At 39.4% G+C, this 24,866-nt stretch overlaps 1 pseudogene; it reads right to left on the reverse strand.

The window, feature by feature from the left end:
* Positions 1–365: 365 nt before the first annotated feature.
* LOC122116779 overlaps positions 366–24,866 on the reverse strand; it is a 32,788-nt pseudogene continuing 8,287 nt past the window's right edge.

The following is a 24,866-nucleotide window of genomic DNA, read 5'->3' on the forward strand; positions in this document are numbered from 1 at the left end:
TGGAAAACAAAGTTATGTATACACACATACATATACATTCTCTTCTAAAACTCCTTAAGACAACCTAATAGAGTGATCCATAGAAATGTACAAGTTCATCCTAGTTCCTATGTTTATAATATAGTTACAACACTTTTTTTCTAGAGAACCTTTACATGGAAAGAATTGTCTCAGTGAGTGCATAGTTTCTTTCACATTTGTGTTCTTGTTGTTTTGGTCTTCTGTTGCTTGATGAAAAAAATGACCAAAATAAAAATAACCATAATTGTGTGAAATTTCATGTTAAATATCAACATTGTCTTCAAAGTTCTTAAAGTCCTAAAAATGGTTGCATGTGTTTCTTTTTTTCCTTGAGTTTCCTTCTACTAGTGGGGATGGATGTCCATGCCCTGTCTGCCCACACTGTCTACAGAATTCAGCACTGTGGGGATCAGTGCTGACATGGACATTCCAGGGTGGGTAGTGTGCTCTCTGTGCATCATCATGGTTGGGTCGATGGGATGGCTTGGCAAATATGAATGCAGTGGGTGTCTCTGTCTTAACTGAGTAGGGTACGGGGTCATCTGGGGAGGAAAGTAACTTGGCTGAGTCATAATCACTCTCACAGGACCATCCTGAGAAATGTAGTCCCTTGGCATGCTCTGCAAACTTCCTCCTTGCCTTGTGATTGCTTTCCATGGCAAAGGTGACATGCAGTGCTATTGCCCACCCATGCCAAAATTCATGTCCATGCAACTCATAGGTCCAGTAGGTCGGACCTCAGTAGGCTAACCCAGGAACTGTATGCTGCTCCTGGGCTCACTTGTTTTGACAGGCTGGTTTTGTGCTGCATTGTCCCCTGGCCTCAATAAACCAGCTGCATACTTGTAGAATTATAAGTCTTGTGTCTTGCACTAATTGTTTCTTCTGATCTTCAGAAAGGTAGGGATGTATGAGGTGCTGGAAGAGTTATGATCTCATATTATTTGTTGCTACTTTGGGAAAATGCTTTTTTTCTTCCCATGTTTTTGTCCTTGTCTGGATGAGCACTGTTACCTGTCCAGGTGAAGCTACACTGTTGTCTAAATCATCCCCTTGCTCACTACTGTTGTGTCCACTCTGGGAAGCATGGCCCCACCTGAGTGTCATGGGGTGCCTGCTGAGTGGGGGGAGGCTGCATCTTCATGATGTTGAGGAGGGTTAAGGGTTATGGTCAGTGAGATTGGTGGAGGAGACTGACACTTCTTCATTGTGTGACTTTGAGCTGCCATCTCTTTCATCAATGATGAAGTTGATACTCATTTTCCCCTTCAAACTGCTAAAGTACCAGTGTCAGAGGTTATCATACAGCTCATGGACTTTTACTACCTGCAAAAGATGAAACGTTCATACCTGTATTGCTGTATTATCAAATTATCCAGCCCTGATTTTGATGAAAAGAGGGGCTTTTTGGTTGTGGAACTGCTTGGTGAAGGCTGCGATGTCCTCCTTGAGGGAGTGGGAGGGGTAGATGTCCCTGCTGGTGACACCAGGTTCCCAAGAGTGCAGATTGTCAGCTCACTCTTCTCAAAGAACAGAGTTAACATGGGGAACAGGCACTTCCCATCAATTGTATCCTTGTCTTGCTTCGTCGATTTTGACAGCTGACCTCATGCTGGCCTATATGACATTGGGGCATGCCCTCTAGTGCGGAGTGATCTTCCAGGTCTTCTCTTTTGTTCCCATTTATTTCTCATAGACACTTCTAAGTTGGTGAACAGTTTGTTAGTTAATTGTGTGCTAGTTATCCTGAAGATATTTGATTTGTGTCCTCTGTCCAAATTCAAATTTGAGTGTAATTACTCTCAGGTTACTCACAACTAGAAAGGTAATGCCAATTATTCATGTTAATCAGGAGATGAAACGACTGTGAAGGGTTTGGAATTCTAGTCATAAGTATGTATCTGTCCATATCCATGGGGCTCATATCTATCATTCTCACTACTCAGAGGAAGCTGAGATCGAGAAGGTCAAGGTTTAAATTCATGCTATGCAGAAAATTCTCCAAGACTACTCCAAAATAACCAGCAAAAAATGAAAATATGAAGCCTTGAGCTCAAACCCCAACATACAGACTGAAAACTCTGCTATGGTCAGGAAGTGAGCTCTCAGAGACCAGATCTGGCTTACATGTAGAAACTCCACAAAGAAGTGTTTGAACTTGGATGGCAATCTTATTTGAATTTTTAATGTGTTTTATTGCAGGCAAACATAATTTTGCCAGCAGAGAATGCGTTTCTCCTTGGAGCCCATTTGACTAAAGAAGTCATTTTTAAGACAATTTTCAAAATGTTTAGTGCACAGAAACAACTGATGAAACAGGATATTTCATAAATATATCGATACATTTTCTTGTTTCTTCTTATATCTTTAATTCATTCTTAGTAATTCTTACAGAAAAATCATTTTGGTTTCTCTTTACCAAATAATTATACATTCATAATTATTTTCTTTCTCTCTCTCTTACCTTTCTTCCTTCCTACTTGCTGTCCTGCCTTCCCCCTTTCTTTCTTTTCTTTCCTTCTTTCCTTCCTTCCTTCTTTCTTTCCTTCTTTCTTTCTTTTCTTTCCTTCTTTCCTTCCTTCTTCCTTCCTTCCTTCTTTCTTTCCTTCCTTCTTTCTTTCCTTCTATTTTTTTGTTAGTCATAGGGCCTGAACTCTGGGCCTGCGCACTATCCCTGAGCTCTTCAGCTCAGGGATAGGATTCTATCACTTGAGCCATAGTGCCACTTCCGGCTTTTTTCTGCTTATGTGGTGCTGAGGAATTGAACCCAGGGCCTCATGCATGCAAGGCAAGCACTCTACCACTGAGCCACCTTCCCAGCCCTTTTTCTTTCCTTCCTTCCTTCCTTCCTTCCTTCCTCCCTTTGTTCTTATGTTTCTTTGTTTTTCCATCCCTTCCTACCTCTTTCTCTCTTTCATTTTAGCTTAGTTTAGTTTTTGTAATTGAGGCTTGAACTCATGCTTTTCCCCTTAATGTTAATCCTCTGCTACATGAGCCATACCTCCATTGCTGCCTTTTTATGTGGTTAATTGGAGTTAAGAGTCCCATGGAATTTTTTGAACAGGCTGTCTTTGAACAACCATTCTCATATCTCACACTCCTGAGTAGATAGGTTGACAGGTATTAGCCATCTCCACCCGGCTAAAATGTTCCATTTCAAGTGTGTGTGTGTGTGTGTGTGTGTGTGTGTGTGTGTGTGTGTGTGTGTGTGTGTGTACTCATCCTGAGATATGAACTCAGGGCATGGGTGCTGGCCCATAGATTTTTGTGTTCAAAGCTAGCATTCTGTTATAATACATTTCTTATCAAGCATTGTTGCCTCCTACTTTGTTTCCCCTTCCCATCCCTTCCTATCTCCCCCCCAACCCCCTGCACCCCTCCACACCAAAGTTGTAATGTTTATTTTTCTTTTTTGGGGGGAGGTGGTCTGGCTTACTTTTATCTTACTTTAACTTTTTATTGTAAAAATACTGTACAAAGGGGTTACAATTACATGGGCAAGATAATGTGTACATTTCTTTTCAAGCATTGTAATCTCCTCCTTTGTTTCCCCTTCCCATCCTCCCCCTAACCCCCCCCACCCAATTGTCACCCCCACCAAAGTTGTAAAGTTAGTTTTCGACATAATGACTTTACATCTCATTGTTGCAATGGTCCACCTGTATTCCTATTTAAATGATTTGTTTTTCCCTTCTCCTGCACAAATTATACCAACATCAAATACAGTGAAAACAGGGGTTATACCGTGGGGGAGAGACATACAAAGCAGCAAAGAAATCATCTTATAAATATGTTAGAAATAATCACAAGAAAAAGGAGATAATATAAAACATACTGAATGCATTGAAAAGTATTTTGTGGGAGTTTCAGTCACAGCAATTAGAATATAAGTTGAAGCAATCTTTGCAGATGCAGTATTACTTTGATCTTCAATGATGACTGACAAATTGCTAAGATTGAAACTTTAGTTTCTAAATAAACTGGACTTTTTCTTAATCTGAGACCTCTCATATTTTGCCACCTTTGTGCCATTTGATATTTCTCCTCACAATTCACCAGCATAAAGTGCTAAGTTTTGTTGCTGGACATGATTATTTCAAAACAATCACTGCTACCCAACCATTCTTGCCCTTGTCTTTTATCCTTTCCAAGTGAGCAGAAAGAGTGAGGAGAAAAGAGAGAGGAGGTAGGAGAAGGGGAGAGAGGAGAGAGATAGTCAGACAAACATACTCAGAAAGACTACTTGTCAGTTTTGATCTCTTCTCAAGCCAGTAAAGATGTGCTGGAAGGAACACCTTGGATCTGGAGAGTAGAAACTTGATAAATCTGATATCATATCTTGCTTTTTTCTTGGACACTCAGAGCAGTTTAAAAGCAAGAGGAGCCATCTTTCCTTTCATCATGCACACCCCAGAGTCTAGGAATTCTGAGAGTCTTGGTGATATATCACAATATATCTAAGTAGGATGATGAAGTCAGATGTCATGGACATCTTACTGTGGTGAGGTTGGTGAGGTGAGTATGAACTCATTTTTCTAATTATGTGGTTTCAGTGAGTGTGGAGATGTGAAGGCCAACCTTAACTTTAAGACACTGGAATAAACTAGAGGGGTTGGGATCTGGAGCCTCTGTCCAGGTCTGACATTCTTGCTCTGGGCTGGAAAATAAATAGATTCCCTCCAGAGTGATGGAGCTGAGAACCTGGGGTAACAAAGGTTCTGCCATGTGGTGGTCTTGGATTCCGTGAAGGAAAATACTTACCACTCACTGGAATTGAACCTAGCTGAAAGGCCATGGATCCTACAAGAGAAAAATCTGCCCCAGACCTTAGGCTTGGCATTGATATGGGGTCTTAACAGCAGGACAGAATGGGAGGAGCATGCAAAGCATCTGGAAAGGGCCAAGCTTAGCTTCCAGATTAGAGCCATTTGCCTCTTCTTTGTTTCAGTAGAGTTACTCAACACCAAGTGGTTATGGGAGAAAATACCTCACCTTAGCCTGACTGCATACTTTAGTGCCTGTAAACTCCTAACTCATCTATCAACTAGAATCAGCCAAAAACTCTTTAACATAATCTGTGGAGAGGAGTATAAATGATGATAGTCTTTTTCTCTATCAAGCACTAAGGCTTCCAGGTGCTTAGTGCTTGATTGGATGAGGTTTAAACTAAGAATGGGCCAGAAGTTAATACTGCACAGCCATCTTACATTTGCTGTTGAGTCATCTTTCATGAGGGCCTTGAAATTGCCTCATTTGTTAATAGAATTGGTAAAAACCATCACTCTATTGGCCACAACAGCTTGTGTGTGTGTGTGTGTTTCAATAGCACAGGAGAAGTGGGCCTTATCTGACCCCAGAGTAAATGGCATTATCTCCCTGAAGATATTATTATCTATAACTCTATATTCAGGTTCTTACTCCATAAATTTAGAGAACCACATTCATTGCCCTGGTCCATGAGGAATCCAGGTTGTATTTTCTTGCTCCTCCAAATTGTGGTAATTGGGTATCCATGCTTTGTCCAAGGACATCTGCATGTGCACTCAGAGCAGCACTTTGCCTGTAGCTCTGGATATCATTCCTCCTTTGCTTTCCATCTGCTTTATGTATCTCCATAAAAGTTTATTTGTACTATTTCAATTCCAGAACTTCTTTGCACACTCAAGATAAAGGACTTCATTCATAATCAGAGTCCACCTGTTATCATGCAGGGCCTAATTGAAAGCTGGGTTAGGATCATGACCCCATATGCTTAGTGACTGTGTGGTGCCAATCCAGTTCCTTAGCCTGTCTTTCCCTCAGTGTCCTCATCTGTGTAACGTTAGAATAATTTACTGAAGTGAGAGTGCAGCTCAAGTGGGAGAATGCCAGCCTTGTGAGCTCAAAGCCTGAGTTCCAATCCCAGTACCAGGAAATTGACCAGTTTCAGAATACATTCGTGTGAGTTTCAAACATTTCTCATCTGATTACAGTTGATTACAGTCCTGTGTTTCACTTCTCACTTGTCTTTGAATCTTATTTCAGCTTACTTTACAACAATTTCTTCTGACCAACTTCCTTTCACCTTCTCAAATTGTCAACCTTAATGTTAAGAAAGGGAAATTTCATCTTTTTTTAATTATGAAAATACCATACAAAGGGTTTAGAATTACATGAGCGAGGTAATGTGTACATTTCTTATCAAGCATTGTTGCCTCCTCCTCTGTTTCCCCCTACCATCCTTATCTTTTTTCTTCTTCCTCTTCTTCCTCCTCCTTTTCTCCCACCTCCTTCTCTCAAGGACTCCATTTTGAGCAGTTAAATATATTGCACAAATGGAAAGCCATTTTAAAATAAGATGATTTTAAAAATAATCTATGGTGATCTACCTAATTCACCATTCAAACAAGATTAGGAACAAGATAATATGAGTTTAGTAGTTGAAAATATTTCTAAAAGTCTACAGCTTTTCATGATAATTCAAAAGATATTTATATTTAAGGAAGACAGAAATAATGGAAAAATACCTTAATGGTTTGAAGCATATGCAAATTCTATGACAAAGATCACACTCAGTCCTGAAATACTTTAACATTTTTCCATTAGACTGCATTAAATGCTGAAATGTTTACTATCACTTCCTCATATACAAAATTGTATAGTATGACCTCCTCCAAATTCTATGAAGCAAAAAATAAGAGGAGACATTAAATCGAGAAATTAAGTAACAAAGCATCTTTTTATTTGCTGATGAACTTTGTACCAATATATTGAGGAGTATAAAAATTAATTATTGGAAATAATAATACCTTCTTCAAATCCATGCAAACACAATGAAGAGACATTTCTAGAATGCAATGGAGAGTAGATTGCTGTAATTATTGTTTTGTGTGGCCATTTCTCATCATTTACTTCTTGAACCATTTGCACCAATATTTTCTATAGAGTTTCTGGGTGAGGAGTCCTCACGAAGATGGAAAGTTAGAAGCATTGGCTTTAGAATGCAAGTAAATCTGCAGTCACTAGGGTGGAGAGGTGGATTGGAGGTTACCTGTCAGTTCTACAAGCAGTTGAGAGCATTGGCACCCACCACTGGGTGTCTAGACAGGACAAGGACCTAGGTGAGGAGGCCTCCAGTTTCACATGTAGATGATCTGCATCTGAGGGTACACCAGACAGCATTCCATTTCTGTGTCTAGCTTAACTGATTAACATAACCCAGTCTCAGATTGGCTGTAGTTTATATAATTTTATTTTATTAGAAAATATAAAATCTGCTTGGATTAACTAGCATGTCTCAACATTACAAGTGAATCCCAAATAATGCTCTCACAGAATCCTCCTGTGATGTGATCTGTGTGCTCTATTGAATCAAGAGGGCATTGTCATGTTTGTACTACTGCATAGAGAGCCAGAGTAGAGAGAATTCTGCCCAGCCACATCTACCAAATCTTTGAGTGACCTTCAGAGTCTGTCTGTATTTGAGAAGCTCTGTCAACAGGTGGAGGCCCCAGGAGGAGTAGCTGGAACAGCCTAGCCTCTCACTTCTGCTTCCCTGGGAGGTTTATGTTGTAACTTGTATCACTTTGGGTGGGTAACTCTTACCCTGTACACAGTAATATATGGCAAAATCTTCAGTCTGCAGGTTGCTGATGGTGAGAGAATAATCTGTCCCAGATCCTCTGCCACTGAACCTGGATGGGACACCTGATTCTAAATTAGATGCTTTGTATATCAGGAGCTTGGGAGCTTTCCCTGGTTTCTGCTGATACCAGGATAACCAACTGCTAATGTCCTGACTGGCCTGGCACTTGATGGAGACAGTGTCTCCTGGAATTGCAGACAGAGAGGATGGAGTCTGGGTCATCTGGATGTCACATCTGGCACCTGGCAGTAGAAACATAAAAACAAATTTCCACCTTGATAATCATGGTACAAGGGGCTTCCCTGAAGTACCATACAACCCTGACTATACAAGGCTGGGTTAATCTCCAGCATTTTCCTTCCTTACCTGGGAAGCAGAGCAGCAGGAGCCCCAGGAGCTGAGCAGCAGTCCTCATGTCCATGCTGTGTACTACTGGCACTGACTACTGCACAGGGTGTGAGCAGCCTATGAATAAGTGCTCAGGGCAGTGGGCTGTGCTCTAGACACATGAAAATCAGCAGGGGTGGGCAGAGCTGGGTACAGCTGCAGGATTGGCTCAACTCAGTGAGTTACCACAGGCCTTGTGTCTACAGATGTCTCAGAGGACAGAAAAATAAAGTGCCTGCAGAGAATGTGTTTGTCTCTAGAGACTTTTTGACTGTAGAAGACAGTTTCATGTCATTTTGAAATGTATAATGCACAGAAGCAATTGGTCTACCAGGGTATTTCTTAAATATATTGATATATATTTTGTTTCTTCTTAGATCCTTTATTCACTCTAAATAATTCTTCCTGGAAAAAAATCACTTTGTCTTCTCTTTACCAAGTACATATACTCTGAAAATTGTTTTTTTCTTTCTCTTTGTTTCCTTCCTTCCTTCTTTCTTTCTTTCCTTCCTTCTTTTTTCCTTCTTTCTTTCTTTCCTTCTTTCTCTCTCTCTTTCTTTTTCTCTCTCATTCTTTCTTCTTTCTTTCTTTTCTTTCTTTTTTTCTTCCCTCCCCCCTTCCATTCTTCCTTCCTTCCTTCCTTCCTTCCTTCCTCCTTCCCTTCCTTCCTTCCTTCCTCCTTCCCTTCCTTCCTTCCTTGGTTGCTTGTTTTTTCCATTTCAGTTTAGTTTTTTACCTGAAGCTTCAACTCTGAGTATTGTCTGTTAGCTTTTTCCCTGAAGGTTAATGTTCTACAATATGAACCACACATCAATTTCTGACTTTTTGGTGATTAATTGGACATAATATTCTCATGGAATTTCTTGTGCAGGCTGGCATTGTACAACCATTCTCATATCTCACATTCAAGAATAGGATATAAGCACCTAGCTTATATCCCCCACCTCTCTGTGTATTAATCCTGGGATATGAACACAGGGCCTGGGTGCTGTTCCTTAGATTTTTGTGCGCAAGGCTAGCACTCTGCTATACCACTTTAGGCATGGCTCTACTTCCAGATTTTGCATGGTTAATTGGGAATAAGGGTCTCATAGACTTTCCCGCCTGAGCTTGCTTCAAATTGGAATCCTTGGATCTCAGCCTACTGAGTAGCTAGGGTTACAACCATGAGGCATGGGTGCCTAATTATTTAATAGCTTTTTAAATAAAATTATTGTTTTGATCAAAAATGGAAGTACAGAGGCCTTACAGTTACATAAGTCAGAAAGTACATTTCTTTTTGAGCAGTGTCACCCCTCCCCAACAGATCCTCTTCCACAACAAGTTATATAGTTCTTTTCCAAGGTAGTGTCTAGTGAGTGAGTCTGATAAGTTAGTTTACCCTTTGTACCACTGTTTCTGTGTGTTCCTTTCCCTTCCCCAAATCAGATAAAATGTACAAGACAAGCAGGTCATGAATCAAAAAACAGTTAAAAGGGGGAAAAATGAAGAAAAATAGGAAAAAAGAAGTGAAAACAGTACAATTTTAAAAAAACCTTGTGTTGCCATTTCTTCATGTTCATTTCCATAAGCGTCATTTTATTTATTTATAATTTTAGTCAGTCATGGGGCTTGAACTCTGTGCCTGGGCGCTATCCCTCAGCTCTTCAGCTCAAGGCTAGCACTCTACCTCTTGAGCCACAGTGCCACTTCTGGGTTTCTGAGTGGTTTATTGGAGATAAGAGTCTCATGTACCTTCCTGCCTGGGTTGGCTTTGAACTGCGATCCTCAGATCTCGGTCTCCTGAGTAGCTATGATTACAGGAGTGAGCCACTGGCATCTGGCTAAGCATCATTTTATAGAATCATGTGTACATAGCTCTTGATCCCTTGTGATTCTCTCCTAAGAATATCCTCCTTTGGTCTCATTCTGTGAATATTTATAGTCCTGTTGAATTAATCATTTCCAGGAGTATTTTTTTATCTTTTACTATCCATTGGGCTTACTTGTAGATTTGTAGGCACATTCTAATTATTACAAATGAGGGAAAACATGCAGCCTATGTCACTTTGGGTCTGGATTACTTTGCTTAATATAATATTTTCCAACTCTTTCCATTTCCTATGACTGGGGCAATGCCATTCTTTCTGATAGAAGCATAGAATTCCATTTCGTTTACAGGCCACATTCTCTTGATGCATTTATCCACTGAGGGGCATCTTAGTTAATTCCATATTTTTAGATATGCTGAACATGATTGTGATAATGATCTGGTTTGTGGTCATTTTTATAAATGCCCAGGAGTGGGATTTGTAGGTTCTTGGGAAGCTCTTTTTTCATTGTTTAACTTAGTAATGTTTTATTATTTATTTATTTTAAATAAAAAATTATTGTAAAGGGGATGAATGTGGTGGGGTTTACAGTTATATAAGGAAGGTAATGAGTACATTCCTTTTTAAGCACTGTTACCCCCTTCATTCATGTGTAGTTTTTTAAGGAAAGTCCATACTTCTTTCTTGAGTAGTTTAACAACTTTATATCCTTGCCAACAGTGTTGTAGTGTCCCCTACACTGAATGTGTTGAAGAGTATTTTGTGGTAGGTTTAGTCACTACCTTTACAATATATGTTGAGGCAAATTTTTGTGGATGCAGTTTAACTTTGATTCCTAAATAATGACTCACAAGTTTGCCTGTATTGATACTTCAGGTCTTCTATCCCTAGTATCTAAATAGACTGCAAATTTCCTAATCTGAGACCTCTCATATTTTGCTACTTTTGTACCATTTTGTATTACTTCTCACAGTTCATCAGGATAAAGTGGTAAGTATTAATACTGGACATGATTACTTCAACAAAAATCACTGGTACCAAACCACACATGACTCTTTCTTTATACTTTCCCAATGAGTGGAAAAATCATGCCTTCTCAGATACCAGTGTTGCTGTTTGCATCTCTAGGAGAGCGAGAAAGAGAAAGAGAAAGAGAGACAGGGATAGATAGAGAGAGAGACAGAGTGACAGAGAGAGACAGAGAGAGAGACAAAGAGAGACAGAGAGGCAGAGAGAGAGACAGATAGAGACAGAGACATAGAGACAAAAAAAGAGAGTCAGTCTTAATCTCTTCTCAAGCCAGTAAAGGTGTTACTGAAGAAATACCTTGGGTCTGGAAAAACATGTATAGAAATTTGATCAATCAGATATCACATCAAGCCTTTTCCTTGGACACCCTAGCCCAGTTTCTCAGAAGAACCCTCATCATGCACACCCCACAGTATAGAAATTCTAAGAATCTTCATGATGCATCACAATGCATCTAGGTAGGATAAAAAATGTAGATGTCATGGACATCTTACTGTGGTGAGATAGTAAAAAGTCAGGACCAAATGATGAGTATGAAATCATTTTTGCAATTATTCATTTGGTTTCTGCAAGTTTTGAGATATGAAGGCTGAATTAAACTTTCAGGCACTGAAATAAAATGGAGAGATTTGGCTCAGGAGCCTCTGTCCAGGACTGACATTCTTGCTCTGTGCTATAAAAGAAGCAGTCACGCTACAGAGTGATGGAGTTAAGCACCTGTGGGCAACAAAGGCCCTGTACTGTGGTGGCCTTGGATTCAGTGAAGCAAAATGTTCACCACTCACTGTAATTGAACTTAGAAAAGAGGCCATGAATAGGTTGAGAGTCTGAGTTATTCAGAGCTCAGAGATTTGCCTGCTTTGTGTTACTGGATGACTTTGCTGCTGTTCTTATTCAATCATGAGGAAAGTCGGCAACTGTCCCTCATCCAGTCTCCTCCCAGGCAATGTGTCTTCTCCTTAGACACATAAGGAGGACATGTGGATCAGGTTGCAAATTTTACATCTACTGTGTGTCTTGCTCTTTGTTGAGGCTTCTGGGAAACAGGTTCTGTGATACCACTAGAACTTCAGTCTTTTCATCACCAATTCCTTCCATGTACACTCAATTATCTCTTATCTGAATCCTAGAAGGTGGGGCCTTCATGGTGTTCTGTCTTACTGAGAATTCTCAAGGCCAAGTCCTGCTGACTGTGCACACATGGCTTGTCGCCCCTCAGAGTGCAGCACTTGTTCTCACATATCTGGGTCCACCATTGAACTGGAGTTCTTCCTCCATTCCCAGAAACCTGGTGAAAAGGAGCATCATTGTCAGGGTGTGCAGATCAAGAAAATTACAGATCAAAAAAATTAGAAAATACTCAGAAACACACACATGGAGAGTCATGGCAATGTGAGCCTGAGGTTCATGTGCAGCATGCCATCTGTGCTGGGAACTTACTAACCTGAGGTTCCTGTTGACAAGGAGGGAGAATCACTCCTGCTCTCCATGCCTTCCAAGATATGGACTCAGCTTTGATGATTGTGAGGGTTGCTTGCCCTCTGTTGGCCTCCTTGTGACATAGCAAGCTATAGGATTTTGAGTTTGGCATACCAGTGTCTAGATAGTGAATCTCTTCTCCTATATTCACAAAGCTGGTTCATTCTATCTGTTTCAAGGCCGGGTTCAGTAGGAAATTCAAATGACACCTCTCCTCAGACATTTTCTATCAGTTCAAGAAAAAACCTATAATTTCACTATGAATTCTGAGTGTTGATTTGCTACAGGGTAGTTGGTAGCCTAAGATGTGTCTTTCCTATGATACAACTGACATGCAAATTTGGTAAAGAGGAGGGGATCCTGAGTGACACTGAAGGGTATAATGGCACATGTAGGGCTATGTCCCAGGTCTTACAATCCGTCCTCAGGCTCTGCATCACAGAAACCATTCTTCCATACCACTCATTGACTCCTGGTATTGAGAAAGCGAGCCAATTAGCTGGGAAAACGGTGCAATTTTTGCTTCCAACACTACCTCCTTTCTTTAAAAGCTGTATCCATCATCTGATTCCTCTATAGGACAATCATAACAATTGCACTGACTTGTATTTGAACTGGAGGTTGAAGCATTCAGATCAACATAATAGGACATAGCAAGCAAAGACTGATCAAGACTTGGTTCCAGGTGAATTTTGTGGTTTCACAGTGTCAGGTCTTGTTTATCTCACTAATGTTGACTTACTTGGCTGACTTACCAAAGGATGGAATGACATGAGAATTGGAAGAGGAAGGAAGAAATTTTATTTTATTTTTTTATTTTTGGGTGGTCTTTGGGCTTGAAATCTGGGCATGGGTGCTGTCCCTGCGCTCTTTAGCCCAAGGCGAGCAATCTACTGCTTGAGCCATACTGTCACTTCCAGTTTTCTAATGATTTATTGGAGATAAGTGTCTCACAGACTTTCCTTCCCAGGCTGGCTTTGAACCAGGAACCTCAGATCTCAGCCTCCTGAGTAGCTCCTGAGTAGTAGGATTACAGGCATGATCCACCAGAACCCAGCTAAGACTCTTATCTCTTATTAACTACTCAATAACAACAGTAACAAATACTATTGATCTTGCTAGCTATGTCCTTTGCCATGCAGAAGCTCTGCAACTTCATGCAATTCTACTTGTTCAAGCTTCTGGGTCTCTGCTGAGAAAATTTAAGCCTATGCCAAGGAGACTTCGGGTAAAGTTGTTAAACTACTCAGGAGACCTACGGTTTCTCCTATTCCATCCTGTAATGTTTTCAGGGTGTAGGGTGATATATAAGGATCAAGCTTTAGTTTTATATAGTTTATTAGCCAATTTTCCCCGCATCATATACTGAAGAGGCTGTCTTTCTCCCATTCTATTTTTTTAGTTCCCTTATCAAAGATTAGGTGTCTATAATCTGTGGGTTCCAAACTAGAGAAAACAGCCATCTCCCTCTTTGTGATACTTAAAGCAGATCTCCCTCCCATTGAACTATCCTGGGAGTAGGATCACAAAATCCTAGGTAAAGCAGAGCATTTTTCTGCCTGCTCAAACAAACTGACTTAAGAAACCAACCAAGCCACAGGGAAATCAAACACCACAAGCAGACCAGAGACACCACCAACAGACTGGTTAAGGACACAATGGAGATACAGGATCTTCCCATCCCCCCCCCCCCCCCCAAAAAAAATCAAGAACTCTGCTTTTTGTACCTTTTATAAAATTTTTTAACATTTTTTACTTTTTAAGTTTTAACTTAAAAATTATTTTCTATTCACTTTTATTTTTCTTCCTCTTATAATTTTTACTTTAGGGGTATGTATGTGTGTGCTCTTTTATTCTTTTATTTTTTTGTTTTTTGTTTAGCTCTACTGACCTTTTGACCCTTTTTTCTTTCTTTTTCATTCTTTTCACGTTTTCTTTTCTTTTGTTCTTCTTTGCGTGACTTAATTGCTGTTCTGCTCATCCTCAGATATACCTGTAGTCGATTATTAGACCTTATCCCTCATTGTGTACACACTTAATCCAGAAATTTATTACTCAATTCAAAACCTCCTAGACTTAAACTCCTTAATAGAAGTACTACCTCTTTATACCTGTATAATATTTTAAGCATTTTTATTTTTAATTTTTCATGTCTCCTCTCTATCTCTCCCCTTCTCTTATCCTATGCCCATTCTTCTCTGAATATTATGTTACTAATTTGCAAAATTTGTAAGTGTTTAACTTTTTAATTTTTAATTATTGTTTTTCTATTTTTTCTTGTCTCTTTTTTCTTTCCCTTTCTTATTTTTTCTCTCTCTACTACCATTCTATCCAATCTATTTCCTGCTTTGAGATTAGGGTTTAGTTTATTTAACTCTCCCTCTACTTTTCCACATCCTTCTATTCCAATTTTTACCCAATAAACCTAATAATTTCTGGCTTGCCAAATTCTCCTTTGCTGTTCGTAGCTCATTAATACATAGTTGTTTGATGTTGAATAGATATATCTGTTGAACTAGATTGTATCTGCAGACTTTTGACTGTGCAGCTACAGACTTTGGTTAATGCTTGCCTTAAGATAGTGTTCTAAGGCTAGGAAGGTGGCTCAGTGGTTGAGCCTTGCAAGCCCTGGGTTTGATTCCCCAGCACCACATAAGCAAAAAGAAAAAAGCCGGAAGTGATGCTGTGGCTCAAGTGGTAGAGCGCTAGCCTTGAGCTGAAGAGCTGAGGGACAGTGCCCAGGCCCCAAAACCGGAACTCCTAAAAAAAGATAGTGTTCTAACACAAACCTGGTGTTACTTTCATCCCAAATGGGCAGAACAAGCAGGAAAAACAGAAGAAAAATGGCAAGTCTAGGTATCTCCACTCCCACTCATGATAATCAGGGGACAGAGTAGATATTGAATAATCCAGAGGAGAGCTCCCAAAAAGCTCTACAAACATTAGTGGTAAACATGGTAAATGAAGAGATGGAGAACCGGCAAAAGACTCAGTGTGAGCATGATAGGGAGAGAGAGGAGGCAAACCAAAGGTCAATATAGGAGTCTGATGAGCGTGAGGAAGCTACTCAAAGATTGATACAGGAATTTTGTGAGCAGCTTGAGAACACTCAAAGAGAAATAAAGGAATGGTTTGAGCAGACTGAGATCAGTCAAAGAGATAGACAGGAATTGCAGGAGCTGGCCAAGAAAGTCAGAAACGGCGTATGCAGGCTGAGAACAGTCAGGAATTGCGTCAACGTGAGGAAGCTAATCAAAGAGTAATATAGGAATTGAGAGAGCAGAATGAGAATACACAAAGATCACTAAAGGCATTCATGGAATCCATAAAAAGACAGCTGAAAGAAGTCAAGGAGAACACAAAGGGAATGCTGAATGGAATACAACAGAAGCTATGGCAGTCCAAGGAAATGATAACCAATCAACTAAGTGATTTGAGAATAAACACTGAACACCAAATTAAGGAAGTAAAGAAGTTCATACAAGATCTAAAACAAAGCTCTAGTAAACAATTTGAAGCCATCAAAGCTGACCAACTAGAAGGAAAAGAAATAAAAAACAAAGTAGAAAGTCTTGATAGTAGATTAGACCATGCAGAAGATCGAATCTCGGGGATTGAAGAAAGCCTAGATATTATAGAGAAAGAACATCCAACCATCCAAGACGAATTAAAGGAATATGATAGATCTATTCAACACTTGGAAAACGCCATCAGAAAGCCTAATCTGAAGATAATGGGTGTAGAGGAACACCTAGAGACAGAAGATAATGGTCTAGGAAATTTGTTTAACAGGATCCTAGCAGAGAACTGCCAAAACATGCAAAGAGAGGCCTACTCAGATACAAGAAGCTTTTAGAACTCCAAATAGAGCAGATCAGAATAAGACATCCCATCATCACATTATAATCCTCACAGGATCAATTCAGACCAAGGAAAATATCCTTAAAGCTGTCAAGGAGAAAAGTTCAATCACATATAAAGGGAAAACAATTAGAATCACCTCAGATTTCTCAGCAGAGACAATCAAACAAGAAGAACCTGGAATGATGTATGTCATCGCCTAAAGACAAACAACTATCAACCAAGAATACTGTACCCAGCTAAACTCTCCTTCATAACTGAAGGCCAAATAAAAACCTTCCATAGCAAAGAAAAATTGAAACAATACATCTCCACCAAACCAGCCCTACAAAAGATTCTTAAAGATGTTCTACACATAGAAAACCAGCAAGACCACAATAAAAGCCAAGAAACCGCACCCAAACTGAGAGTCCCAGAACCATAGGAAGAACCCAGTAGTTGCCACAGCTCCCAAGAAGGTGCATAAAATGGCAGTAACTCCCAAATACCTCTCAGTCCCATCTCTCAACATTAACGTACTTAACTATCCAATTAAGCGACATAGACTGTCTAGTTGGATTAAAAAGCAAGATCCTTCTATCTGCTGCCTTCAGGAGTCACATCTTGCCCATAAAAACAAACACATTTTCAATGTGAAAGGCTGGAACAAAAATCTACCAAACAAACAGCCCCCATAAACAGTCGGGAGTTGCAATCCTAATATCAGATAAAATAGACTTCAAATTAAAATTAGTGAGAAGAGATAAAGAAGGTCGCTACATACAACTTAATGGATCTCTCCTTCAGGAGGATATTACATTTCTAAATATCTACTCACCAAAAAAAGGAGCACCCAAATATATCCAAGAAACGCTACTTTCCCTCAAATCCCACATAGATCCAAAGACATTAATTGTTGGGGACTTTAACACACAAATTTCCCCACTAGATAGATCAACTTGCAAAAACTCAACAGAGAAACCCCTGATCTAAACAACTGCATAGATCAACTACATTTAACAGACATCTACAGAATATTTCACATAGGAACATCAGAATACACGTTTTTCTCAGCAGCACATGGAACATTTTCCAAAATTGACCACATTTTAGGCCACAAAGCAAACTTGTCCTAATTCAGAAACATTGAAATTATACCTTGCATTCTCGCAGACCACAAGGGAATAAAATTAGAACTCAACACCAAAAGCCACCAAAGAAAGTCCTGTTACACATGGAGGCTGAATAACACACTTCTGAATCACAAGTGGGTCATCGAAGAGAATAGAAATGAAATTCAATTGTTCATGATATTCGACAAAAATGAACACACAAATTACCAGCTCCTCTGGGACACAGCAACGGCAGTACTCAGAGGCAAGTTTATAACTCTGAGTTCCTACATCATCAATTTGGAGAGATCTGAAACCAACAATTTATTGAGACATCTGAGCCTCCTTGAAAAAGAGCAGCAAGATAAACCCAATCCAGTAGAGAGAAAGAAATAATTAAAATTAAATCAGAATTAAATGAATTAGAATCCAAAAACCTTAGAAAAAATCAACAAAACAGAGTTGGTTCTTTGAAAGAATTAACAAAATTGACAGACCCTTAGCAAATCTTATTAGAAAAAGAACACACCCAAATAAATAAAATCAGAGATGAGAAGGGAAACATCACCACAGAAACAACCAAGATTCAGAAAATTATAAGGGGATATTTCTCAAACCTTTATGCTAATAAGTTTGAGATCTTCGCAGAAATGGACCTTTTCCTAGCAAATTTCGACATGCCCAAACTAAACCAAGATGAGTTAAACCATCTTAACAGGCCCACATCAAGCATTGAAAAAGAAAAAGCAATAAGAGACCTTCCGTCTAAGAAAACCCAGGACCAGAGGGTTTTACAGAAGAATTCTGCAAGGCCTTCAAAGCCGATCTCACACCAATACTCCTCCAACTCTTCAATGAAATTGAAAGAGAAAGTTCATTACCGAACTCATTCTATGAAGCCATCATAACCCTCAGCCCAAAACCAGCAAGGGACTCATCAAAGAAAGAGAACTATGCACCCATTTCTTTGATGAACATCGATGCAAAACTGCTCAACAAAATTTTGGCCAATCGACTTCAACAATTCATCCAAAAAATCGCACATCATGATCAAACAGGGTTCATTTCAGGGATGCAAAGCTGCTTCAATATATGCAAATGAATTAATATAATTCATCACATCAACAGGAACAAGGATAAGAACCACATGGTTAACTCAATAGATGCAGAAAAAGCATTTGACAAGATCAAACACCCCTTTATGATGAAGGTTCTGGAAAAATTAGGTATCCATGGAACATTCCTCAATACAATAAAGGCTGTATATGGCAAACCTACAGCCACCATTATAGTTAATGCTAAAACGAAAGCCATTTCCCCTTAACTCAGGAATGAGACAAGGATGTCAACTCTCTCCACTTCTCTTCAATCTAGTATTAGAATGCCTCACTACAGCAATAAAAAATGATGCAAATATAAAGGGTATCCAAATAGGGAAAGAAGAAGTCAAACTCTCCCTTTTTGTAGATGACATGATCTTGAATTTAAATAATCCCACGGACTGCACTCCCAACTTACTCCAGCTGATTCAAAACTTTGGCAAAGTAGAAGGTTATAAAATTAACCCTCAAAAATCAATGGCCTTTCTGTATGCCAACAATGAGAAAAGTGTGGCTGAAATGAGGAAAGCAACTCCCTTTGTAATAGCCCCACAAAAAGTAAAATACCTAGGAATTACCTTAGCCAAAAAAGGGAAGGACCTCTATGATGAAAACTTTAAAAACCTGAAGAAGGAAGTCAAAACAGAACTTAGAAAGTGGCAAAAACTTCCATGCTCCTGGATTGGAAAGATCAACATCATGCAATACTTCCCAAAACTATCTACAAATTCAATGCGATACCTATCAATATTCCAACCTCATTCTTCAAGGAAATAGAAGAGGCAGTCCAAAACCTCATATGGAACAATAAAAGACCCCGAATAGCAAAAATGATCCTCAACAGAAAGAACAATGCTGGAGGAATATCAGTACCAAATTTCAAAATCTACTATAAAACCATAGTAATCAAAACAGCTTGGTACTGGCACAAGAACAGACTTCAGGAACAATGGAATAGAATTGAAAACCCAGCAATGAACCTAAAGTATAGCCATCTAACTTTTGATAAAGGAGCTAAAAAAATAGAATGGAAGAAAGACAGACTCTTCAGTAAATAGTGCTGCAAAAATTGGTTAACTAGTTGTAGAAAACAAAAACTAGATTCTTAAATGTTACCCTGCACCATAATCAACTCCAAATGGATCAAAGACCTCAGAGTTAAAGAAGATACTCTAAAAACATTACAGGATGGAATAGGAGAAAACGTAGGTCTCCTTGCAGAGGCTGAAATTTTCTTAATAGAGACCCAGAAACACAACAAATCAAAGAAAGTTTGGACAAATGGGATTGCATGAAATTACAGAACTTCTGCATGGCAAAGGACATAGCTAGCAAGGTCAATAGAAAGACCACCTATTGGGAGAAGATCTTCAGTAGTCATACAATGGACAAGGATCTCATATCTAAAATATACTTTGAACTCAAAAAATTAAATCCCCCAACAACAAATCTTTGAAGAGACAATTGCCCCAAAAATAAGTGGGCTAAAGACTTAAAGAGAAACTTCTATGAAGAGGAAAAAATGATGGCCAATAGACACATGAAGAATTGCTCAACCTCCCTAGCCACAAAAGAAATGCAAATAAAACAACATTGTGATACCACCTCACCCCAGTTAGAATGGCTATAATCAATAATTCTAATAACATCAGATGCTGGATGGGATGTGGACAGAAGGGAACCTTACTGCAATGTTGGTGGGAGTGAAAACTTGTTCAACAGCTTTGAAGAGCAGTATGGAGGTTCCTCAAAAGACTCCACATAGAGCTCCCCTATGACCCAGCAATTGTTCACAAACAAGACCATACTAAAGCTATCAGCACGAATATGTTTATTGCAGCATTATTTATCATAGCTAAGATATGGAACCAACCCAGATGCCCCTCAGTAGATGAATGATCCTGTAACTCATTTGTCAGGTAAAATCAGCCAGACACTATTTGAGAAATAGTGGACAGAATAAATGATTGTAGTCTTATTTCACTACTTCTAGCACCAAAACTTCCAGGTATTTCTTTAGTGTATGACTGGATGTGGTTAAACAAAGAATTGACCAGAAGCTTATATTGCAGATATATCTTACATTTGCTGCTGAGTGATCTTCCTTGAGGGCCTTGAACTTCCTCATTCTTTAACAGAATTAGTAAACAGCATCACTTTATTGGCCACGATAGTGTATGTTTGTGTGTATATATGTATGTATGTGTGTGTCTGTGTGTGTGTGTTTGGTTTAATAGCAAAGAAGTGGGTCTTATATCTGACCCTAGAGTAAATGACACCATTTCCCTGAAGATTTCATTATCCATTACTCTTGCTTCTGGTTTTCTATTTTACAGTAATAACTGTGTTCATTGTCCTGGTCTACAAGGAATCCAGGCTGTATTTTCCAGATTCTCCAAATTGTGTTTATTGGGTAGCCATGCTTTGCCCAAGGCAATCCACTTTGCCTCTTGTCTGTGATTCTAAACATCATTCCTCTAAATCATATGTTTTCCTATGACAGTGAAACTTCTTTGCCTTTCCATTTGTTTTATGTACATCCATAAACCTTTGTTAGTACAATTTCAATTTCAGAATTATGTTTGTATATAGTTCAACTGTTCTCATGTAAGTCCTAGGGTGATGCTAACTAGGTTAGGGACACAACTACATGTGTTTAGTGACTGTGTGGCACCAAGGTAATTACTTAGCCTCTCTTTGTTTCAATGTCCTTATATGTGTAACTCTGAGAATAATTTTACAGGGCTGAGAGTGCAGCTCAATTGGGAGAATGCCAGCCTAGTGAGCTCAAGGCCCTAGCTCCAACCCAAGTGCCACCAAATTGACCAGTTTCATAGTGAATTTGTATGAGTTTGAAGCCTCTTCTTCTATGGCTATGGCAGATGGCAGTCCTGAGTTTTCATCGTCTCACATGTCATTGAGTCTTATTTCAGCACAGGTCACAACACCTTCCTCTTTGATCATACATATCCAGATGCTCTTTTCTCCTCCTCATATTGTCAAAGATTGTCTTATAAAAGGGAGAATTTAATCTCGTTCTCCTTCTCCTCCTCCTCCTCCTCCTCTTCCTCCTCCTGCTCCTCCTCCTTCTCTTTCTTCTATTCCTCCTCTTCCTTATTCTTTGCTCAAAGACTCCATTTTGAGCAGGTTAAATATATTCCACAAATAGAAAGCCAGTTTAAAATAAGATGATTTAATTATAATCTGTTGATCCATATAATTAACCATTCTAAGAAGATTAGGAACAAGATAATAGCTGTATAGTAGTGGAAAATATTTAAAAATTCCACATCTATTCATGATTATTCTAAAGGTATTCATGTCTAAGGAAGACAGAAATAATGGAAAAATATCTTAGTGGTTTAAAATATATGTAAACATCTATGACAAATATCATACTCAGTGGTGAAATAATTTAATGTTTTTCCAATCACACTGTATTGAATGCTGAAATGTTCACTATCATTTCTTTACAAACAAAATTATTAAGTGTGTCCTCCAAATACTATAAAGCAAGAAAGAAAAGAAGATATTAAATTGAGAAATGAGGTAGGAAATTATCTTTATTTGCTGATGAAGACTACAAAAATAAATTATTAGAAATAATAAAAAACTATATTAAGTCTGTGGAAACACAGTGAATAGAGAACTAACCCTTTTAGATTAAATGAAACATAGCTACTTAAAAATCTTTCCCTGGGGGGAGTTCCGGGAAGATGGCGGAGGAGAAGCTGGAATCTGAACAAGCTCTTGCATAGAAAACAGTTTCAGAGTTCCAGTGAACAGTCCCAAGCCAGAGAATCACACCAAGTGTGCCATCACAGGACAGAGAGTTAGTCAAGAGAGGGGAAGCCAAGCAGACACATCTGAGCAGCTGCCGCTGCAGCGGCAGGGTCGCAGCGGCGACCACCGCCGCGGAGGCATACCTGAGACGCAGTCCGGGACGAAGGAGCCAGACGCAGCGGTGGAGCGGATTCTACTCAACACCAGCAAGAACCGACAAGGAGCGGACAACTTCATCCTGCACTTTGCAGACCAGAGACTCCGCGTGAGTAGAAGTCCCACTTCCTCACTCCTCTGGGAGCAGAGGAGGGAAGGCCACCCCTCCCTCCCCAGCACCGGTGATCTCCATCTTGGATACCGACAAAGCTCGGAGGAGCAGCTAGCTCCAGCTCAGGCCTTGGAATAGAGCTAGTCATTTGGCAGGTCACAGGAACTTGGCGGCGAGGTGACCTCACAGACTCAGTTCCATCCAGGGAGGGGTCGCCCAGCTCAGGCACCAGCCATTGGAGTGGCTCTCCTCGCTGGGTGGCCAGAGCCAGAGGCTGCCCCTCCCTCTAGCAGCCACCACAATCAATTGAAAAACAGAAACCCTGAGAATGGCTCCAGGCTGGGTGCTGTGAGTTTTTTTTCACAAAATAGCCCCAGGGAAAAGCTACTGTTTGTTGAAAGGCCTCAACTCTACCCAGAACCTAGCCTCATCACTGCATCCCCCTCTTTTGTGATTCTCAAAGCAGATCACCCTCCCAGTAAACTAACCTGGGAGGGGGATCTCAAAATCTTGGGTAAAGCAGAGCATTTTTCTGCCTGTTCCAACAAACTGACTTAAGAAACCAATCAAGCCACAGGACCTCAAGCTGACCAGAGACTCCAACCAGACTCTGGTTACAGACAAAAGGGAGATACAGGACTCTTCCCACCCCTCCCAAAAAAAAAAAAAAAAAAAAAATCAAAGAACTTTTTTTTTCTTCTTCTTCTTTTCTTTTTTTCTTTTTCTTGTTTTGTTTTTTTTCATTTTTTGTTACCTTATATATATATAAAAAATTTTTTTTGCTTTTCTAAAACTTTTATTAATCTTTAATTTTTGCCTCTTCTGAAAAAATAATTGTTTTCCATTAACTTTTTTTTTTTTCTCCTCTTATAATTTTTATTTTAGGAATACGTGAATGTGTGTTTTCTTTTCTTTTCTTGTCTTCTTTCTCTTTTTCTTTCATTCTTAATTATCTTTTTGTTTTTTTTTCTAGCTCTACTGAACTTCTGATCTTTTCTTCTCACTTTCCTATCCTTTCCATCTTTTCCTCTTTGTTCATCTTTATGTGACTTAACTCTTGTCCTGCACATCCTCAGATAAACCCGTAGTTAACCAGTAGACCCTATCCCCCATTGTGTACACACTTAATCCACAAACTTATTACTCAATTCAAAACCTCTGAGACTTAAATTCACTAATAGCAGTACTTTATACCTATACAATATTTTAAGCATTTTTTTAAAGTTTTTCCATCTCCTCTATGTCCCTCCCTTTCTCTCAACATATTCATATTCCTCTATAAATAGATGGTCTTTTAATCTCTAAAATAACATTAATTTTTACGTTTCTATTTTTTTTTCTGGTCTCTTTTCATTCCCCTTTCCCTTTCTTCTTTTTCTCTCTCTCTCTACTTACATCCTACCCAACCTATTTCCTGCATTGTGATTAGGACATAGTTAACTCTCCCTGTGCCTCCCCACACCAATCTATTCCTATTTTTTACCCACATCTCTTCCTAACCCTAATAATTTCTGGCTTTCCAAATTCTTCTCTGCGGTTCGAAGTCCTTTAACATATAGTTGTTTGATGTCGAATAGATGTATCTGTTGAACTAGGTTGTATCTGTAGACTATTGACTGTACAAATGCAAACTTTGGTTGATGGTTGCCTTAAGATAGTGTTCTAGCACAAAACTGGTGCTATCTTCATCTCAAATGGGCAGAGTAAGCCGGAAAAACACAAGAAAAATGGCAAATTCGGGTATCTCAATTCCCAATCCTGATAATCACGGGTTAGAACAGATAATGAATAATCCAGAGGAGAGTTCCCAAACAGCTCTACAAACACTAGTGGCAAACATGATAAATGAAAAGTTTGACACGGTACAAAGGACTCTGTATGAGCGTGATAGGGAGAGAGAGGAGGCATCCCAGAAGTTTATACAGGAATATCATAAGCGTGAGGAAGCTACTCAAAAACTGATAGAGGATTTGCGTGAACAACTTGAGAATACTCAAAGAGAAAGGGAGGAATGGCGTGAGCAGGCTGAGAACACTCAAAGAGATCTGCAGGAATCCCACGAACGGGAGGAAGCTAATCAAAGAGTAATACAGGAATTGAGAGACCAGGTAGAGAACACACAAAGATCACTAAAGGCATTCATGGAATCCATTAACAAAGAGCTGAAGGAAGTCAGGGAGACCACAAAGGGAATGCTGAATGGAACCCAACTGAAGGAATGGGAGCCCAAAGAAACCATCACCAATCAACTAAGTGATTTGAGGACAAACACTGAACACCAAATTAAGGAAGTAAAGAAATTCATACAAGACGTAAAACAGAGCTTCAACAAAGAACTTGAAGCCATCAAAGCTGACCAACTAGAAGGAAAAGAGATAAAAAACAAAGTAGAGAGTCTTGACAGCAGGTTAG

Source organism: Dipodomys spectabilis, unplaced genomic scaffold (assembly GCF_019054845.1).
Source record: "Dipodomys spectabilis isolate Male_0828 unplaced genomic scaffold, ASM1905484v1 ptg000137l, whole genome shotgun sequence".
NCBI classification, from domain to species: Eukaryota; Metazoa; Chordata; class Mammalia; order Rodentia; family Heteromyidae; genus Dipodomys; species Dipodomys spectabilis.